We start from the raw sequence: 18,900 nt of genomic DNA, 5'->3' as shown, positions 1-18,900 counted from the left end.
AGGAATTGGTAGATGTTGAGTCTGGAGAAGGGGGTGTAGATAGCCTGGGTCACATTGTGATCCAAAAAGACGAGGTGTTGGGTGTCTTAAAAAATATTAAGGTAGATAAGTCCCCAGGGCCTGATGGGATCTACCCCAGAATACTAAAGGAGGCTGGAGAGGAAATTGCTGAGGCCTTGACAGAAATCTTTGGATCCTCGCTGTCTTCAGGGGATGTCCCGGAGGACTGGAGAATAGCCAATGTTGTTCCTCTGTTTAAGAAGGGTAGCAAGGATAATCCCGGGAACTACAGGCCGGTGAGCCTTACGTCAGTGGTAGGGAAATTACTGGAGAGAATTCTTCGAGACAGGATCTACTCCCATTTGGAAGCAAATGGACGTATTAGTGAGAGGCTGCCGGTCTGCTTGCGAGGGAAATGAGCTGGAGAGGCTGAATGACCAGTGAAGGAAATTCAAAAGATACAATATGAGACTTTGACGGGAGCTATGAGAGGATTATTGAAATGGGCCCTGGTAGCTCAGTCGGTAGAGCATCAGACTTTTAATCTGAGGGTCCAGGGTTCAAGTCCCTGTCAGGGTTTTGATTTTGGCTCAAGGCGTTTTCTTCCCAATTAACGGCCGAAATAAAAATAAAGAATGCAGGATGCTTTATGGAAAGTGGAAGAACCGTGACCACGTCGTGTTTGCCAAATTGCAACAGCCGTCCAGAATTTTCAAAAATTTTTGCTAGATTTTCAGTGAATGTATAAACTCTCTCCTGGTCTTGTCCTGCATTATACCACTGTAGTTTTCTGGCCATGTTTAATCACTTCCCAATTCGCAAAATATTTCCTGTTTGTATACTTCTTTCCTGCAGAACTGCTTTTAAATTAATAACTTTCAGAAATAACTGCAATCTTTACAGTTTCAAAAGCCCAGTGACGATGAATATTTTAGTTTGCACTCTCAAAGTCAGCAGGAGAAATCAACAATACAAAATTTAATCAAAACAATTGAAATCTGTTCTACACTTGCAAAGTTGTCTTACAGATTGGTGCTGTGGCTTAAATGGTTAAAGTACCTGTCTTGTAAACAGGAGATCCTGAGTTCAAATCTCAGCTGCACCTTTCTACGTTCAGGTCAAAGCATGTAGTCTATGAAGAATGCTCCTCATTTAATGGTGGACACAGAAAATGTTGACAACATTTCTGAGGTCCTGACCTTCAACATTGCTTTCCCTTGATTTATGTCAAACTTGATTCAAATTTCCATATCTCCCACTTTTCACGCAACTTCCATTTTCCTCATCTACTCCATTGCATGTAACTTCGCTTCAGCTCTGAATAAGGATCACACGGATTTGAAACATTAACTTTGTGTCTGGCTCCACAGACATCCTCTAATTTTCTGAGCTTTAATCCAATCATATTTAGCTTCTCATGCAGGTTCACAACATGTGCAGTATTTTCCTTTGAATGCACGACAGGATTGACCTCAGGAAATCCAGTAGGAACATTTTAAATGTCTGTCAGCGATGTCTGTGAGCAAAGATTGAATGATTAAATGATTTACTCTGATGAAGAGTGACGCAGCCTCGAAACGTTAGCTCGGTTCTCTCTTCACAGATGCTGCCAGACCCACTGAGATTTTCCATAATTTCCTGTTTTTTTTCAGGAAATGATGGAAATTTTAAATTAATAACTTACAGAAATGACTGCAATTTTTCAGTTTCAAAAGCCCAGTGCCGATGAATATTTTAATTTGCACTCTCAAAGTCAGCAGGAGAAATCAACAATACTGATGGTTAATCAAAACAATTGAAATCTGTTCCACACTAGCAAGCCTGTCTTGCAGATTGGTGCTGTTGCTTTGATGGTTAAAGTGCATGTCTGGTAAACAGCAGATCCTGAGTTCAAATCGCATCAGTACCTTTATACATTCAGGTCAAAGCATGTAGCCTGCGAAGAATATTCCTCATTTAATGTTGAACACAGAAAATGTTGACAACAATTCTGTGGTACTGACCTTCAAGATTGCTTTCCCCTGTTTTATTTCAAACTTCCATATCTCCCATTTTTCACGCAACTTCCATTTTCCTCATCTACTCCATTGCATGTAGCCTCGCTTCAGCTCTGAATAAGGATCACACGGATTTGAAACATTAACTTTGTGTTTGGCTCCACAGACATCCTCAAATTTTATGAGCTTTCATCCAAGCATTTTTAGTTTCTCATGCAGATTCACAATATGTGCAGTATTTTCCTTTGAATGCACAACAGGATTGACCTCAGGAAATCCAGTAGGAACATTTTGAATGTTTGTCAGCGATGTCTGTGAGCAAAGATTGAATGATTAAATGATTTACTCTGATGAAGAGTGACCCAACTTCGAAACGTTAGCTCGGTTCTCTCTTCACAGATGCTGCCAGACCCACTGAGATTTTCCATCATTTCCTGTTTTAATTCAGATTTCACATCCGCAGTAATTTGCTTTTTTATTGGACGATATATGTTGCTGCATGTCAGCAAGAACGATTTGGGCGGGATAAATTGTTGGGCATTTTCCATGAAGATGTGGCGTTGACAGATCTATTTACACCCTGAAATTTGCGATTTGCATAATTTGTTAGTTTTCTATATGAGTTTACTTGCGTTCACTCTCTGCCACAACAAACACCAGATGACACCCTTTATTCCCTCTCTTAAAATACAATCTGTATCTCTGTAGCTTCCCACTCATATCTCAGCGAACTAACCGTAATCTTCAATGTCTTGAAGTCCCAGTGCATGTCCGTGGGCAACAACAGTTGCCACATCTCAAGTCATTGGTAAAATGCGAGTCCAAGTGAAGAATTTGAGAAAGGAATCCAAAGGGAGGCTGCCGGTCTGCTTGCGAGGGAAATGAGCTGGAGAGGCTGAATGACCAGTGAAGGAAATTCAAAATATATAATATGAGACTTTGAAGCGAGCTACGAGAACATTTTTAGGTTGGGCGCTGGTAGTTCAGTCGGTAAAGCATCAAACTTTTAATCTGATGGTCCAGGGTTCAAGTCCCTATCAGGGGTTTGATTTTGGCTCAAGGCGTTTGCTTCCCAATGAACGGTAAGAAATAAAAATAAAGAATGCAGGATGCTTTTTGGAAAGTGGAAGAACCGTGACAACATCGTGTTTTCCAAATTGCAACAGCCGTCCAGAATTTTCAAGAATTTTTGCTAGATTTTCAGTTGATGTTTAAACTCTCTCCTGGTCTTATCCAGCATTATACCACTATAGTTTTCTGGCCATGTTTAATAACTTGCCAATTCGCAAAATATTTCCTGTTTGTATACTTCTTTCCTGCAGAACTGCTTTTAAATTAATAACTTTGAGAAATAACTGCAATCTTTACAGTTTCAAAAGCCCAGTGATGATGAATATTTTAATTTGCACTCTCAAAGTCAGCAGGAGAAATCAACAATACTGATGTTTAATCAAAACAATTGAAATCTGTTCCACACTTGCAAGCCTGTCTTGCAGATTGGTGCTGTGGCTTAGATGGTTAAAGTGCCTGCCTTGTAAACAGGAGGTCCTTTGTTCAAATCTCAGCAGTGCCTTTAAACATTCAGGTCACAGCATGTAGCCTGTGAAGAATGCTCCTCATTCAATGGTGGACACAGGAAACGGTGACAACGTTTCTGTGGTACTGATCTTCAACATTGCTTTCCCTTGATTTATTTCAAACTTCCATATCTCCCACTTTTCACGCAACTTCCATTTTCCTCATCGACTCCATTGCATGTAACCTCGCTTCAGCTCTGAATAAGGATCACACGGATTTGAAACATTAACTTTGTGTCTGGCTCCACAGACATCCTCAAATTTTATGAGCTTTAATCCAATCATTTTTTGTTTCTCATGCACATTCACAACATGTGCAGTATTTTCCTTTGAATGCATGACAGGATTGAGCTCAGGAAATCCAGTAGGAACATTCTGAATGTCTGTCAGCGATGTCTGTGGGCAAAGATTGAATGATTAAATGATTTACTCTGATGAAGAGTGACGCAGCCTCGAAACGTTCGCTCGGTTCTCTCTTCACAGATGCTGCCAGACTCACTGAGATTTTCCATCATTTCCTGTTTTTTTTCAGATTTCACATCTGCAGTAATTTGCCTTTTTATTGGACGATATATGTTGCTGCATGTCAGCAAGAACGATTTGGGCGGTATAAAGGATGGGACATTTTCCATGAAGATGTGGCGTTGACAGATCTATTTACACCCTGAAACTTTGCGATTTGCATAATTTGTTACTTTTCTAGATGAGCTTACTTGCGTTCACTCTCTGCCACAACAAACAACAGATGACACGCTTTATTCCCTCTCTCAAAATACAATCTGTATCTCTGCAGCTTCCCACTGATATCTCAGCGAACTAGTGTAATCTTCAATGTCTTGAAGTCCCAGTGCATGTCCCTGGGTAACAACAGTTGTCACATCACAGGTCATTGGAAAAATGCGAGTCCAAGTTGAAGAATTTGAGAAAGAAAGCCGAAGGGAGGCTGCCGGTCTGCTTGCGAGGGAAATGAGCTGGAGAGGCTGAATGACCAGTGAAGGAAATTCAAAAGATACAATATGAGACTTTGAAGTGAGCTGTGAGAAAATTTTTGAAATGGGCCTTGGTAGTTCAGTCGGTAGAGCATCAGACTTTTAATCTGAGGGTCCAGGGTTCAAGTCCCTGTCAGGGTTTTGTTTTTGGCTCAAGGCGTTTGCTTCCCAATGAACGGTCGGAAATAAAAATAAAGAACGCAGGATGCTTCAAGGAAAGTGGAAGAACCGTGACAACGTCGTGTTTGCCAAATTGCAACAGCCGTCCAGAATTTTCAAGAATTTTTGCTAGATTTTCTGTGAAAGTAAAAACTCTCTCCTGGTCTTATCCAGCATTATACCACTGTAGTTTTCTGGCCATGTTTCATCACTTCCCAATTCGCAAAATATTTCCTGTTTGTATACTTCTTTGCTGCAGACCTGGTTTTAAATTAATAACTTTCAGAAATAACTGCAATTTTTACAGTTTCAAAAGGCCAGTGCTGATGAATATTTTAGTTTGCACTCTCAAAGTCAGCAGGAGAAATCAACAACACTGATGTTTAATCAAAACAATTGAAATCTGTTCTAAACATGCAAAGCTGTCTTGCAGATTGGTGCTGTGGCTTAGATGGTTAAAGTGCCTGTCTTGTAAACAAGAGATCCTGAGTTCAACTCTCAGCAGTACCTTTATACATTCAGGTTTAAGCAAGTAGCCTGTGAAGGATGCTCTTCATTTAATGGTGGACACAGGAAATGTTGACAACATTTCTGTGGTACTGACCTTCAACATTGCTTTCCCTTGATTTATGTCAAACTTGATTCAAACTTCCATATCTCCCGCTTTTCATGCAACTTCCATTTTCCTCATCTACTCCATTGCATGTAACCTCGCTTCAGCTCTGAATAAGGATCACACGGATTTGAAACATTAACTTTGTGTCTGGCTCCACAGACATCCTCTAATTTTCTGAGCTTTAATCCAATCATATTTAGCTTCTCATGCAGGTTCACAACATCTGCAGTATTTTCCTTTGAATGCACGACAGGATTGACCTCAGGAAATCCAGTAGGAACATTTTGAATGTCTGTCAGCGATGTCTGTGAGCAAAGATTGAATGATTAAATGATTTACTCTGATGAAGAGTGACCCAGCCTCGAAACGTTAGCTCGGTTCTCTCTTCACAGATGCTGCCAGACCCACTGAGATTTTCCATCATTTCCTGTTTTTTTTCAGATTTCACATCTGCAGTCATTTGCGTTTTTATTGGACGATATATGTTGCTGCATGCTAGCAAGAACGATTCGGGCGGCATAAAGGATGGGGCGTTTTCCATGAAGATGTGGCGTTGACAGATCTATTGACACCCTGAAATTTGCGATTTGCATAATTTGCTACTTTACTAGATGAGCTTACTTGCGTTCACTGTCTGCCACAACAAACACCAGATGATACCCTTTATTCCCTCTCTTAAAATACAATCTGTATCTCTGTAGCTTCCCACTCATATCTCAGAGAACTAACCTTACTCGTCAATGTCTTGAAGTCCCAGTGCATTGTCCCTGCGCAACAACAGTTGCCACATCGCAAGTCATTGGGAAAATGCGAGTCCAAGTTGAAGAATTTGGGAAAGGAAACCAAAGGGAGGCTGCCGGTCTGCTTGTGACGAATGTGATATAAAATAGTTACTTTAGAGATATTAGTTAATGTAATGTAGAAATAAGCCACTTTGATTCTGGCAAGTAGAGACAAAGGATTTTAGACCGCATGGAAAAAAGCAGGAAGAGGTGTGTCTATGAGAGTGATGCTGCATTGATAGGGGCCGGAGAAAGGGATTGGAAGTGAGCCAATCAGAATAGATCAAACGAGTCAGGAGGGACATAGGTTGACCTATGTGTGTCGAGTATGTGAAACTTGATGCCATTTGAATGTATCAGTACTGATCTCTTTGTGTGGGACATTCACTTAGCTCCCGGGGCTGCAGAGAGCAACATGTTATCTGTATCACTGTGGGCTAGGTAGCTTGCAAGCTGAATAAAATAACTAATGTTATACCTGCAAATCCATCTCGACTTTTATTGAGGCCAGACTGACGGATAAAGAAATTTGGGATTCAACATTTGGTGCCGAAAACCGGGATTTCTCAGGGCGATCCTGGTTTCAACTGCGAAATCAGAATTAGACTGATTATGAACAGGAGGATGGGGAACGAGGGCCCTCAATGTAGTACTGGAAAATGAACGCGCATTGATTGTTCCCCTCTTCTTATCGTCTGATTAGTCTGGTCACTCGCGGTTGGCACAGAAAGACCGTCTCGACGAAATCACAGGTCAGTCTGGGGATTAGCATTTTAATTGATGGGATTTCATTTGTGAGTTAATTCGGCTGGGGTAGGCTATATTGTTGATGGGACATTTAAAACTATAAATGGTTCAACTTCATTTGTGAGTTAATTCGGCTGGGGAAGGTTATATTGTTGATGGGACATTTAAAACTATAAATGGTTCAACTTCATTTGTGAGTTAATTCGGTTGGGTTAGATTATGGGAGGTCGATGCGACATTTGAAATTGAAAATGGTTTACCTCCATGTGTGTGTGTGTTAAAAATATAGTTGATTAAGCTAAAATTGTCTCCTTGGACTGTAGTGGCGAAAAACGCAGTTCCGAGGACTAGTTGAGATTATGGGGAATTCCTTGGATAGCACAAATGATCCAGGCATGCCACTGCAAATATTATGTGATAAGTATCCGGACAAAGCGAAGGATTTTAGAAAATTGTCAGCACAGTTAAGAATTAAAATGGGAGATGAATGGCCACTAGGGGGCACCAAAGACCTAGAAATGGTTAAGAAAATCCAGGGACAAATTTGGAGAAAAAATCAAAGTATGAAAGCTAAAGAATTAATTGGATTATGGAGGCAATATTGTCAAGAGGAAAGAGATAAGATTATGTTGTCTAGCTGGCAGGACAATGCCCTTAAAATGGGGATTCCAATTAGTGAACAGGGTAACCTAAAAACATTACAGATCTTGAAAAAGGAATGTGTATTTAAAAAAAGAGCAAGTAGAGACAGGAAAGACGCGGGTCAAACAAGAGATGAGCTACGTGGTTCAATGGCTGGCCTTGAATTGACAGAAAAAGAAAAATTCAATAATTTGGAAAAGTCAGTAAAAGTTCCGTCTGCACCTGTAGCATGGTCTGCGTTCATTCCAGAACCACCATAGTACAATAATATATACCCAGTCATTGCTCCCCAGATTCCAAATATGCCAGAAACTCATGCCCTTTTGGATGATAGTGTGGGTGATAGTGTGGGTCCTGATTTTCCAACTTCACGACCAGAAGAGCAAAAGGAACTCTGTCCCACAAGCCCAGTTAGCTCTAGGACAAGATCTCGGACAGCGAGAGAGGGGCTTGACCCTCACCAGAAACAATTAAGCATATCACCTAAGTCTCTCCAAACTAAGGAGAAACCACAAGATTCGGTAACAAAGGAAGCTGAAACAACTTCTTTTGAAGAGAAAGAACACCCCCTAGTGACAGCGAGAGACGTTGAAGTCTTGGAACAACCAGGGGAAATAGCTAGAGTGCCCCCTGGTGACATTCAGAGACAGTTACCGATTAGGAAGATGCGAAACCCCGACGCAGTGACTGCGGGAGCGAACCCCACGATAGACGTTTACTTCCCATGGACACCCAGTGAGATGATGGCTATTATGGCTACAATCCCAGATAGAAAAAAATCTCCTGCTGCCTTTGTGGATTCCTTGAGAACTACCATCTCAATTTATCAAGCTGATTCAAGGGACCTCTGGGCCCTAGTCCAGCAGATTTTAACCCCAGCAGAGTACCGCAATTATCTTAACCACCTGAATTATGCTAGTCATGCCGCACTTCAGCAGGCCTATGCGTTAGACGACGATAGAAGGACACAGATCTTGAATGCGTTGAATACACATTTCAAAGGCCCATAAATCTTTCTGTTCTCTTAGACCTAAAACCTAAGAAGACTGAAGAGCCAGAGGAATTTCTGGAGCGTTTTAATGAAATCTACCGGGGGCAGTCAGGCGATTTGCTGTATCAAAATGGTCAGAATTCCCCTCAATATTGTGCTATGTTAATGCATTGCCTACCACCTTCTGTGGTTACTGCTGTGAAATGTAATAACATGAATTGGACAGAGAACGACCCTTCCCAGATGGCAAGGGTAGTCAGATTTTATTGGAAGGAGGGTGTAGGCCAAGAAGGAGGCTCAGTTACAAAGCTTAAGACTGAGTATGTAATGAAAAAGGATGATTGGCGATCCCAACAAGCGGCAGAAATGGTAGTTTACCAGCAGGAGCCCCAATATAGTGACTTTGGGTGGGTGGATCAGCGAAGAGGAGGATACCAAACCCACCCAAAGGGACCCTCACCCCCTTTTTATGGCCCACCGAACAAATCAACAGCTCTACAACCGCAGCCCCCTCTGAGGGGCCATTGGTCTACTGGAAGAAGAAGACGGGGCAGAAATAGAGGGAGCAATGCATGTTTTAATTGCGGCCGTGTAGATCACTGGCAACAGGGATGCCCCTTTAAAAGACAGGCAGTAGAAGGAGATTATCCGACCCAAAGGCGAGAGTACCCACCAAGGGGAGGACAGACGAGATACACTGACTTCTCCCAGGAAAACCCTTTCCCAACACAGGATTGACGAGCTAATTTAGCCATAAGGACTCTCCAATCGGACAGGGAACCTATTATCTCTCTGCAGATAGGAGATCAACATCACTCATTTGTAATCGACACCGGGGCAGCCATGTCTTCTGTGCAATCAGCACTTAAATTACCATTATCCGACCACACGCAGCAATTGTCAGGGTTCCAAGGACAGGTGTGTGAGTATCCTATTTCTGAACCTGTGACAGTCACTTACGAGAATAAGTCTGCAGAGCATCAGTTTGTAGTGACTACTGAATTGGACTGTAACTTGTTGGCCCGAGATTTACTGTGTATCTTGCAGCTACAGCTAGAATGCGGAGATGAGGGGGTAACGGTTACATCATGGAGGATGAGACAACAGTGCTATATTTCTATCACCCCCCAGTGGTGGACGTTAGACGTTGAACAGTCACTGCATCACGTTACACTGGTCTATGACAGAACTGGACGAAACAGGGAGTTGGAGGACAAATACCGGCCATTACTTGAGACCGAATGGCCAGTCAAGGTTACAGCCACAGTCACTGGAAAAGAAGGTACAGCCGATTTTGTTGCAATATCACCACATTTATGGCCACAGTCAGCTTCGGTAAGCCCTCATATTACACGTCAGGTCCGTGACCAGTACCATGCCAGGGATATGGGGCGAATGGTCAGGAGGGCGGTGGATCATTCAGATCCAACAGACTACGCACTTCAAGTCATGCCGGACGGCACTACCATAAAATATTTTGAGGTCCCTGAAACGATTAACACTCGACTGCAGCATCACAGGGGACATGATGTGTTGGAATATGTCAATCCACAGGTCTGGGCGGAATACCCATCACAAGTGGGAAAGACAAATGTTACACCTATTAAGGTGATGATTAAGGATCATGTAAAGCTACCTTCCATTCGACAATACCCCCTGAAATCTCAAGCTGCTCCATCAATAGATAAATTAATTCAAGAGCTGTTGAAACAGGGTATTTTGGTCCCTTGCCAATCAGAATGTAACACCCCCATACTTGCTGTGCCTAAACCAGCCAAACCAGACCAGTACCGATTAGTACAGGATTTACGTTCAATTAATGCCATCGCATAGCCATTACATGCTCTCGTCCCTAACCCTGCCCACATACTGGCTCAAATTCCAGCTCAAGCCCGGGTCTTCGCCGTAATTGACCTTCAGCACGCCTTCTTTGCCCTCCCACTTGTGACTGAAAGTCAATATTTGTTTGCCTTCACTTACAATGGACAGCAGTATACCTGGACCCGACTGCCACAGGGGTTCGTCAATTCACCTACACTCTTCTCCAGATGTCTGCAGACCCAACTCCAGGCCTTGACATTGGAGCATGGTTCCACTCTGGTGCAGTATGTAGATGACATATTGGTGGCAAGTCCTGACGAGCCCAGTAATAGGGATGATGTGATCCAATTATTGAACCACCTATCCTCGTTGAGTTATGTTGTTTCACAAGCAAAGGTCTTGGTGGCTCAGAGAAAAGTTAAGTTCTTAGGAGTTTTACTTACAGCCACAGAAAGAAGTCTCGAACCCAGTAGTATTGAACCAATATGCCAATTCCCCGCCCCTACAATAGCCAAGGAGGTTCGTCATTGGCTGGGTATGATGAATTATTGTCGGCAGTGGATACCAAACATTGCTGTCTATACAAAGCTGCTGACGCCTTACACTCGTGAAGGGGGGAATTTTACTCTCACCACCGAGGCACTCGAGGCCTTCCGTTGCCTGAAGCACGCCTTGCTACAAGCACCGGCCCTCGGTAGGCCCCTATACGACCGACCATTCCAGATATACTGTACTGTTCTGGAAGGATGTTCAACAGCGGTACTCACCCAGCAACATGGGGACAAGCACCGGCTCGTAGCATATTACTCTTCCAAACTCGACCCAGTGGCGTTGGGCCACCCTGTTTGCACCCAGATCTTGGCAGCGATATACAATAGTTTTCAGGCTGCTGCCAACATCACTCTCCAACAGGATATTACGGTGTATAGCTCCCACTCGGTAATCGCACTATTGGGGCAACTGCAGACTCAGCATCTTACCGCAGCTCGTCAGAATAGGTATGAGATATACCTTTTGAACAATCCACGCCTGACATTTAAATACTGTACCACTATCAATCCAGCCTGTTTTCTCAGTGGTCCCCCTGTCAATGAGGACGTGCCTGGTCACGACTGTTTAGCCTTGATTCAGGAAACTACAACAATAAGGGACGATCTGAGTGATATTCCGTTAGAACAACCTGACATGATTATGTATGTTGATGGCAGTGCATTAGTAAGCCCCACTGGCCGGAGACTGTCGGGTTATGCAATCATAGATCAGGATGGTCTGATTCTAGAAGCGGCAGCTTTCCAGACCCCTTACTCAGCACAACAAGCCAAACATTTTGCCCTCACCCGTGCATGTATACTGGGGGGAGATCGCCGGGTTAATATCTACACTGACTCCCGATATGCTTTCGGGGTAGTTCATGACTTCAGACAACTCTGGAAGAATAGGGGATTCCTTACCTCGGCAGGCACAGAAATATCCAACCGGGGTTTAGTTAATGACCTACTGCAGGCCCTCCTTATGCCCGCGCAGATTTCCGTTATTAAATGCGCTGCCCACACGAATGGTACAACCCCAGTTGACGTTGGTAATGAACGAGCAGATTGTGCAGCGCGAACAGCCGCGCAAATTCAGCATTGATGGTGCCTAAGATGTTAAGTCAGACTAAACGATCTACTATAAATATGTCTGCTTCTGACAAGTCAATGCCAACCATCCAAGACGTCATAAGATTACAGGAGGACGCTCCTGAGAGTGATAAACAAATGTGGAAACGGTTAGGTTGTACATATGATTCTGTTTCCTCTTTATGGACCACGCCAGCACATCAGACTTGTATGTCTGATGTGCTGGCTTTATGGGTCATTGAATGTGTACACTTTGCAACTCATTGTGGGGCTCGAGGGACTAGTGATTTGTTGCTGGACACTTGGTGGCACCCTAAAATGCAGGGGTTGGCCCAAAGTATCAGTAATAGGTGTTTGATTTGTCAGCAATATAACACCGGAAAAGGTATCTCTTGTGGGAAGGGGCAAACCCTGTTGCCCAGTGGTCCCTTTGAGACGCTCCAAATGGATTACATTGAGTTAGAAAGGTGTCAATGTCATAAATATGTTTTGGTCATTGTGGATGTGTTCAGCAGATGGGTCGAGGCGTATCCGACTATCGATAATAAAGCTGCTACTGTGGTTAAAGTCTTGATGAGGGAAATCATTCCCCGGTACGGTATACCAGCTCAGTTAAGTTCTGATAATGGGCCTCATTTTATTGGACAAATTAACAAGGAGTTTTGCTCCCAGTTGGGCATACGCCAGCAGTTACACTGTGCTTATAGACCGCAGGCGGCCGGGTTGGTTGAGAGACACAATCAGAGCCTCAAAACTAAATTGGCTAAATTAAGAGCAGACACGGGACTGACATGGCTTAAGTTGCTCCCTGTTGCCCTCTTCCAGCTGCGGGTTACACCTGCGGGACCGGCCCGGCTCTCTCCCGCCGAGATTCTTTATGGCAGGCCTCTTAGAACTCCCTGGAGCCTGCAGGTTCCCAGACTGGTTCAGTTTCATCAGATGACTGAAGAGATGACCACCTATGTTCTAGCCCTCACGCAAGTGCTCAAGGAACTCCATGGCCAGGTCCGCGCGGCTCACCAGCCATTGCCCCCAGTACCTAGCTCACTTTCAGTCCAGCCCGGTAGTTATGTCATGGTCAAAAATTGGACTAGGAAGGGGTCGGAGCCGCGATGGGACAGGCCCTTCCAAGTTCTCCTTACCACCCCCACAGCAGTTAAAGTGGAGAGGCGAAGTGCTTGGGTCCACCTACATCACTGTAAATTGAGTCCATCTCCACTACTGTAAAAGGTCAGATACTAAACTGCCTCCCTTCTCCAGTGCTATTTTACAGGTGTGGAGCATGATGGAGTGGCTACGCATCGTCTGTCTGATATTTGGCCTCACTTCGCTTGGCGTGTTATTGGCGATGGACATGGAAAAGGGGAATATTATGTATCTGTGTAGCCCCAACCAATCTACAAGGTTACATCACCTCTGCAAAGGTGATGTTCTTCGCTGCCCCCATATACGAGGACATGGTATCGACTCATGGAAGGTCATCAAAGTTAAGGAGAATGCAGGAGTCATGAAGCTGTTGCACCGGTCCCGGCGATGAGAAGGGAACATTATGTGGACATTGCCTTGTTTTTGGAATACATGTAAATTCGATTTTGGATGTGTTAAGAGTGGTGCAATAAAGGTAAAATCAGGCCATCAGGAGAGCGTAGGAAGAGGCTATGAGAAAGTGAAAGGGACGAGAGAGAGGATGGGGCGTATGAGAAGGGAAGTACAGCTAGAACGTAGGTTACCGGGAGATACACTTAAGTTAATTAAAGGCCAAACTGAGGAAAACCCGGGTAGTATGAATCTCTTCTACCAGATTTACCACCGCTTGTATGGCCAGGGACGGGTTGTCTGCTACCCAAACCCCGCAGCGGTGTCTAGGTTATTTTCTGTTTCACCGCTTTGGGGCACTACCCAAACGGTGGTCCATTGTCAGCATTCCGAACCACTGCCCGAGCAAGTCACTCTTCCTTACGATCCGGATTCAGCACCACCGGCTATTTGCCTTCCCCTTCCTCGGGATAATTCCCATTCACAGTACGATAGGCTGCGACGGTGGAGGGCGTACATACCTAGCCACTTCACTCCCAATAGGGATTCCCGGTCGTACGAGAATTGCTTCAGCAGTGAAGGATACGGCTGTTTGCTGGTAGAGGTGGACACAAATATAACATGTCTGTTTCCCACCTGTACGGACAGGAGGTGCCATATCACCCAGGCGTCTGGCCAATGCGTTTGTTACAACACCACTTGCGTTCCATTGAACGCCGGCCTCCAGCTCCTTTGTGGCTGGGCGAATGTCTCTCATATCACTGTTGGGACTAGGGCTTTCCGCATTGCTAGGCGGCCCGAATGGGCGTTTCAAAGTTGGATAAACTGGGCTACTGGAGGGTCCTTACGCAACCGATATGCTGATTGTGATGCTAGCCTGCACACGGAGCAAGGATACTACTTTTTATTTAATGGTACAGCGACCAATGTTTTGTCACCTCCATTTCCCCGCCGAATTGCTATAGGGACTCTAGTCCCTACCACAGTCCCCTGCCCTTCGGCGTGGAACCTGCATAATCAGTTAGCACGCTGGGCAGTCTCTGCTGAATTTTGCGAGAACTGGAAAAAACCTCAGGATCTTGCACCCAACCGGGGCCACTCAGCCGGGTGGGGCATTCTGGGCGTATTGACACTGGGAGGTGTGGGGGGTTCCTTGGCTGTCAGTGATCGGAATTATTTTATTTGCGGCCTTACCGTCTTGGGAAATGAAACCTTGGGAGCCCTCGGGGCAATAACCAAGGAGTTGTCTCAGCTACGGTTGTTTGCAATGCAGAACCGGTATGCTCTTGACTATCTTCTGGCCCGTGAGGGTGGGGTATGCGCCATAGTGCAGGGCAAGTGTATCGTGGGAGTTCAAGACTTGACCGCTAACATCACTAAATTTATGGATCGCATACGGGATCACTTGGACGGGATGCAGGATCCTGGCTCTTGGGGTAACTGGGGATTTGGAGGTTGGAAGGACTGGTTGATAAATATGGCCATGTATCGAGTGGTAGCTATCGGCTGCATCTTTGTGGGCCTGGCCATCCTTAAATGTGTGATGGGTAGAATGCGGGGTGCACTGGATCAGATCACCGCCCCAAAAAATTTAACTGTTAAAATCCATGAGGGTGAAGCAGATGAAGGGGGGCTAAGACAGGAATTGGAAATGCAGCGACAGGTCTTTTTAGATGAGGAACCGTAGCTATGGATTGGATAGTTCGGTTATCATGGAATGATAAAAGGAGGGAATGACGAATGTGATATAAAATAGTTACTTTAGAGATATTAGCTAATGTAATGTAGAAATAAGCCACTTTGATTCTGGCAAGTAGAGACAAAGGATTTTAGACCGCATGGAAAAAAGCAGGAAGAGGTGTGTCTATGAGAGTGATGTTGAATTGATAGGGGCCGGAGAAAGGGATTGGAAGTGAGCCAATCAGAATAGATCAAACAAGTCAGGAGGGACATAGGATGACCTATGGGTGTCGAGTATGTGAAACTTGATGCCATTTGAATGTATCAGTACTGATCTCTTTGTCTGGGACATTCACTTAGTTCCCGGGGCTGCAGAGATCAACATGTTATCTGTATCACTGTGGACTAGGTAGCTTGCAAGCTGAATAAAATAACTAATGTTATACCTGCAAATCCATCTCGACTTTTATTGAGGCCAGACTGACGGATAAAGAAATTTGGGATTCAACATTTGCGAGGGAAATGAGCTGGAGAGGCTGAATTGCCAGTGAAGGAAATTCAAAAGATACAATATGAGACTTTGACGTGAGCTATGAGAGAACTGTTGAAATGGGCCCTGATAGCTCAGTCGGTAAAGCATCAGACTTTTAATCTGAGGGTCCAGGATTCAAGTCCCTGTCAGGGTATTGATTTTGGTTCAAGGCGTTTGCTTCCCAATGAACGGTTGGAAATAAAAATATAGAATGCAGGATGTTTTATGGAAAGTGGAAGAACCGTGACAACGTCGTGTTGGCCAAATTGCAACAGCCGTCCAGAATTTTGAAGAATTTTTGCTAGATTTTCAGTGAATGTAAAAACTCTCTCCTGGTCTTATCCAGCATTATACCACTGTAGTTTTCTGGCCATGTTTAATCACTTCCCAATTCACAAAATATTTCCTGTTTGTATACTTCTTTCCTGCAGAACTGCTTTTAAATTAATAACTTTCAGAAATAACTGCAATTTTTACAGTTTCAAAAGCCCAGTGCCGATGAATATTTTAGTTTGCACTCTCAAAATCAGCAGGAGAAATCAACAATACTGATGTTTAATCAAAACAATTGAAATCTGTTCTACACTTGCAAACATGCAATGCAGGTTGGTGCTGTGGTTTAGATGGTTAAAGCGCCTGTCTTGTAAACAGGTGATCCTGAGATCAAATCTCAACAATACATTTACACTTTCAGGTCAAAGCATGTAGCCTGTGAAAAAGGCTTGTCATTTAATGGTGAACACAGAAAATGTTGACAACATTTCTGTGGTGCTGACCTTCAAGATTGCTTTTCCTTGATTTATGTCAAACTTGATTCAAACTCCCATATCTCCCACTTTTCACGCAACTTCCATTTTCCTCATCTACTCCATTGCATGTAACCTCGCTTCAGCTCTGAATAAGGATCACACGGATTTGAAACATTAACTTTGTGTCTGGCTCCACAGACATCCTCAAATTTTATGAGCTTTAATCTAATCATTTTTAGTTTCTCATGCACATTCACAACAGGTGCAGTATTTTCCTTTGAATGCACGACAGGATTGACCTCAGGAAATCCAGAAGGAACATTTTGAATATCTGTCAGCGATGTCTGTGAGCAAAGATTGAATGATTAAATGATTTACTCTGATGAAGAGTGACGCAGCCTCGAAACGTTAGCTCGGTTCTCTCTTCACAGATGCTGCCAGACCCACTGAGATTTTCCATAATTTCCTGTTTTTTTTCAAATTTCATAACTGCAGTAATTTGCCTTTTTATTGGACGATATATGTTGCTGCATGTCAGCAAGAACGATTTGGGCGGCATAAAGGATGGGTTGTTTTCTCTGAAGATGTGGCGTTGACAGATCTATTTGCACCCTGAAACTTTGCGATTTGCATAATTTGCTACTTTACTAGATGAGCTGACTTGCGTTCACACTCTGCCACAACAAACAACAGATGACATGCTTTATTCCCTCTCTAAAAATACAATCCGTATCTCTGCAGCTTCCCACTGATATCTCAGTGAACTAAACGTAATCATCAATGTCTTGAAGTCCCAGTGCTTGTCCCTGGGTAACAACAGTTGTCACATCACAGGTCACTGGTAAAATGCGAGTCCAAGTTGAAGAATTTGAGAAAGAAAGCCGAAGGGAGGCTGCCGGTCTGCTTGCGAGGGAAATGAGCTGGAGAGGCTGAATGACCAGTGAAGGAAATTCAAAAGATACAATATAAGACTTTGAAGTGAGCTGTGAGAAAGTTTTTGGAATGGGCCTTGGTAGCTCAGTTGGTAGAGCATCAGACTTTTAATCTGAGGGTGCAGGGTTCAAGTCACTGTCAGGGTTTCGATTTTGGCTCAAGGCTTCCCAATGAACGGTAGGAAATGAAAGATCAAGAATGCAGGATGCTTTATGGCAAGTGGAAGAACCGTGACAACGTCGTGTTTGCCAAATTGCAACAGCCGTCCAGAATTTTCAAGAATTGTTGCTAGATTTTCAGTTGATGTTTAAACTCTCTCCTGGACTTGTCCTGCATGATATCACTATAGTTTTCTGGCCATGTTTAATCACTTACCAATTCGCAAAATATTTCCTGTTTGTATACTTCTTTCTTGCAGAAGTGCTTTTAAATTAATAACTTTCAGAAATAACTGCAAACTTTACAGTTTCAAAACCCAGTGCCGATGAATATTTTAATTTGCACTCTCAAAGTCAGCAGGAGAAATCAACAATACTGATGTTTAATCAAAACAATTGAAATCTGTTCCGCACTTGCAAGCCTGTCTTGCAGATTGGTGTTGTGGCTTAGATGGTTAAAGTGCCTGTCTTGTAAACAGTAGATCCTGAGTTAAATCTCAGCAGTACCTTTATACATTCAGGTCAAAGCATGTAGCCTGTGAAGAATTCTCCTCATTTAATGGTGAACACAGAAAATGTTGACAACATTTCTGTGGTACTGACCTTCAAGATTGCTTTCCCTTGTTTTATGTCAAGCTTGATTCAAACTTCCCTATCGCCCATTTTTCACGCAACTTCCATTTTCCTCATCTACTCCATTGCATGTAACCTCGCTTCAGCTCTGAATAAGGATCACACGGATTTGAAACATTAACTTTGTGTTTGGCTCCACAGACATCCTCAAATTTTATGAGCTTGAATCCAATCATTTTTAGTTTCTCATGCACATTCACAACATGTGCAGTATTGTCCTTTGAATGCACAACAGGATTGACCTCAGGAAATCCAGTAGGAACATTTTGAATGTTTGTCAGCGATGTCTGTGAGCAAAGATTGAACGATTGAATGATTTACTCTGATGAAGAATGACCCTGCCTCGAAACTTTAGCTCGGTTCTCTCTTCACAGATGCTGCCAGACCCACTGAGATTTTCCATAATTTCCAGTTTTTTTTAAGATTTCACATCTGCAGTAATTTGCCTTTTTATTGGACGGTATATGTTGCTGCATGTCAGCAAGAACGATTTGGGCGGGATAAAGGATGGGGCGTTTCCCATGAAGATGTGGCATTGACAGATCTATTTACACCCTGAAACTTAGCGATTTGCAGAATTTGCTACTTTACGAGATGAGCTTACTTGCGTTCACACTCTGCCACAACAAACAACAGATGACATGCTTTATTCCCTCTCTCATAATACAATCTGTATCTCTGCAGCTTCCCACTGATATCTCAGCGAACTAAACGTAATCTTCAATGTCTTGAAGTCCCA

The 18,900-nt window shown here is 43.5% G+C and overlaps 6 non-coding genes across 6 annotated transcripts; all 6 read left to right on the top strand.

The window, feature by feature from the left end:
• The first annotated feature begins 506 nt into the window (after nucleotides 1-506).
• Nucleotides 507-579, top strand: trnak-uuu (transfer RNA lysine (anticodon UUU)). The gene has a single exon. It is a non-coding gene; the product is annotated as a tRNA-Lys (tRNA).
• A 452-nt stretch (nucleotides 580-1,031) lies between these two features.
• Nucleotides 1,032-1,105, top strand: trnat-ugu (transfer RNA threonine (anticodon UGU)). Its single transcript has one exon. It is a non-coding gene; the product is annotated as a tRNA-Thr (tRNA).
• Nucleotides 1,106-4,631: 3,526 nt separating this feature from the next.
• trnak-uuu (transfer RNA lysine (anticodon UUU)) lies at nucleotides 4,632-4,704 on the top strand. Its single transcript has one exon. It is a non-coding gene; the product is annotated as a tRNA-Lys (tRNA).
• A 454-nt stretch (nucleotides 4,705-5,158) lies between these two features.
• trnat-ugu (transfer RNA threonine (anticodon UGU)) lies at nucleotides 5,159-5,232 on the top strand. Its single transcript has one exon. It is a non-coding gene; the product is annotated as a tRNA-Thr (tRNA).
• A 10,537-nt stretch (nucleotides 5,233-15,769) lies between these two features.
• trnak-uuu (transfer RNA lysine (anticodon UUU)) lies at nucleotides 15,770-15,842 on the top strand. The gene has a single exon. It is a non-coding gene; the product is annotated as a tRNA-Lys (tRNA).
• A 1,601-nt stretch (nucleotides 15,843-17,443) lies between these two features.
• trnak-uuu (transfer RNA lysine (anticodon UUU)) lies at nucleotides 17,444-17,516 on the top strand. The gene has a single exon. It is a non-coding gene; the product is annotated as a tRNA-Lys (tRNA).
• The last annotated feature ends 1,384 nt before the right edge of the window (nucleotides 17,517-18,900 follow it).

This window comes from Scyliorhinus torazame, chromosome 4 (genome assembly GCF_047496885.1).
Source record: "Scyliorhinus torazame isolate Kashiwa2021f chromosome 4, sScyTor2.1, whole genome shotgun sequence".
Classification (NCBI taxonomy): domain Eukaryota; kingdom Metazoa; phylum Chordata; class Chondrichthyes; order Carcharhiniformes; family Scyliorhinidae; genus Scyliorhinus; species Scyliorhinus torazame.
Note: the sequence above shows the minus strand (reverse complement) of the source record. Positions and strands in the feature narration are given on the sequence as shown.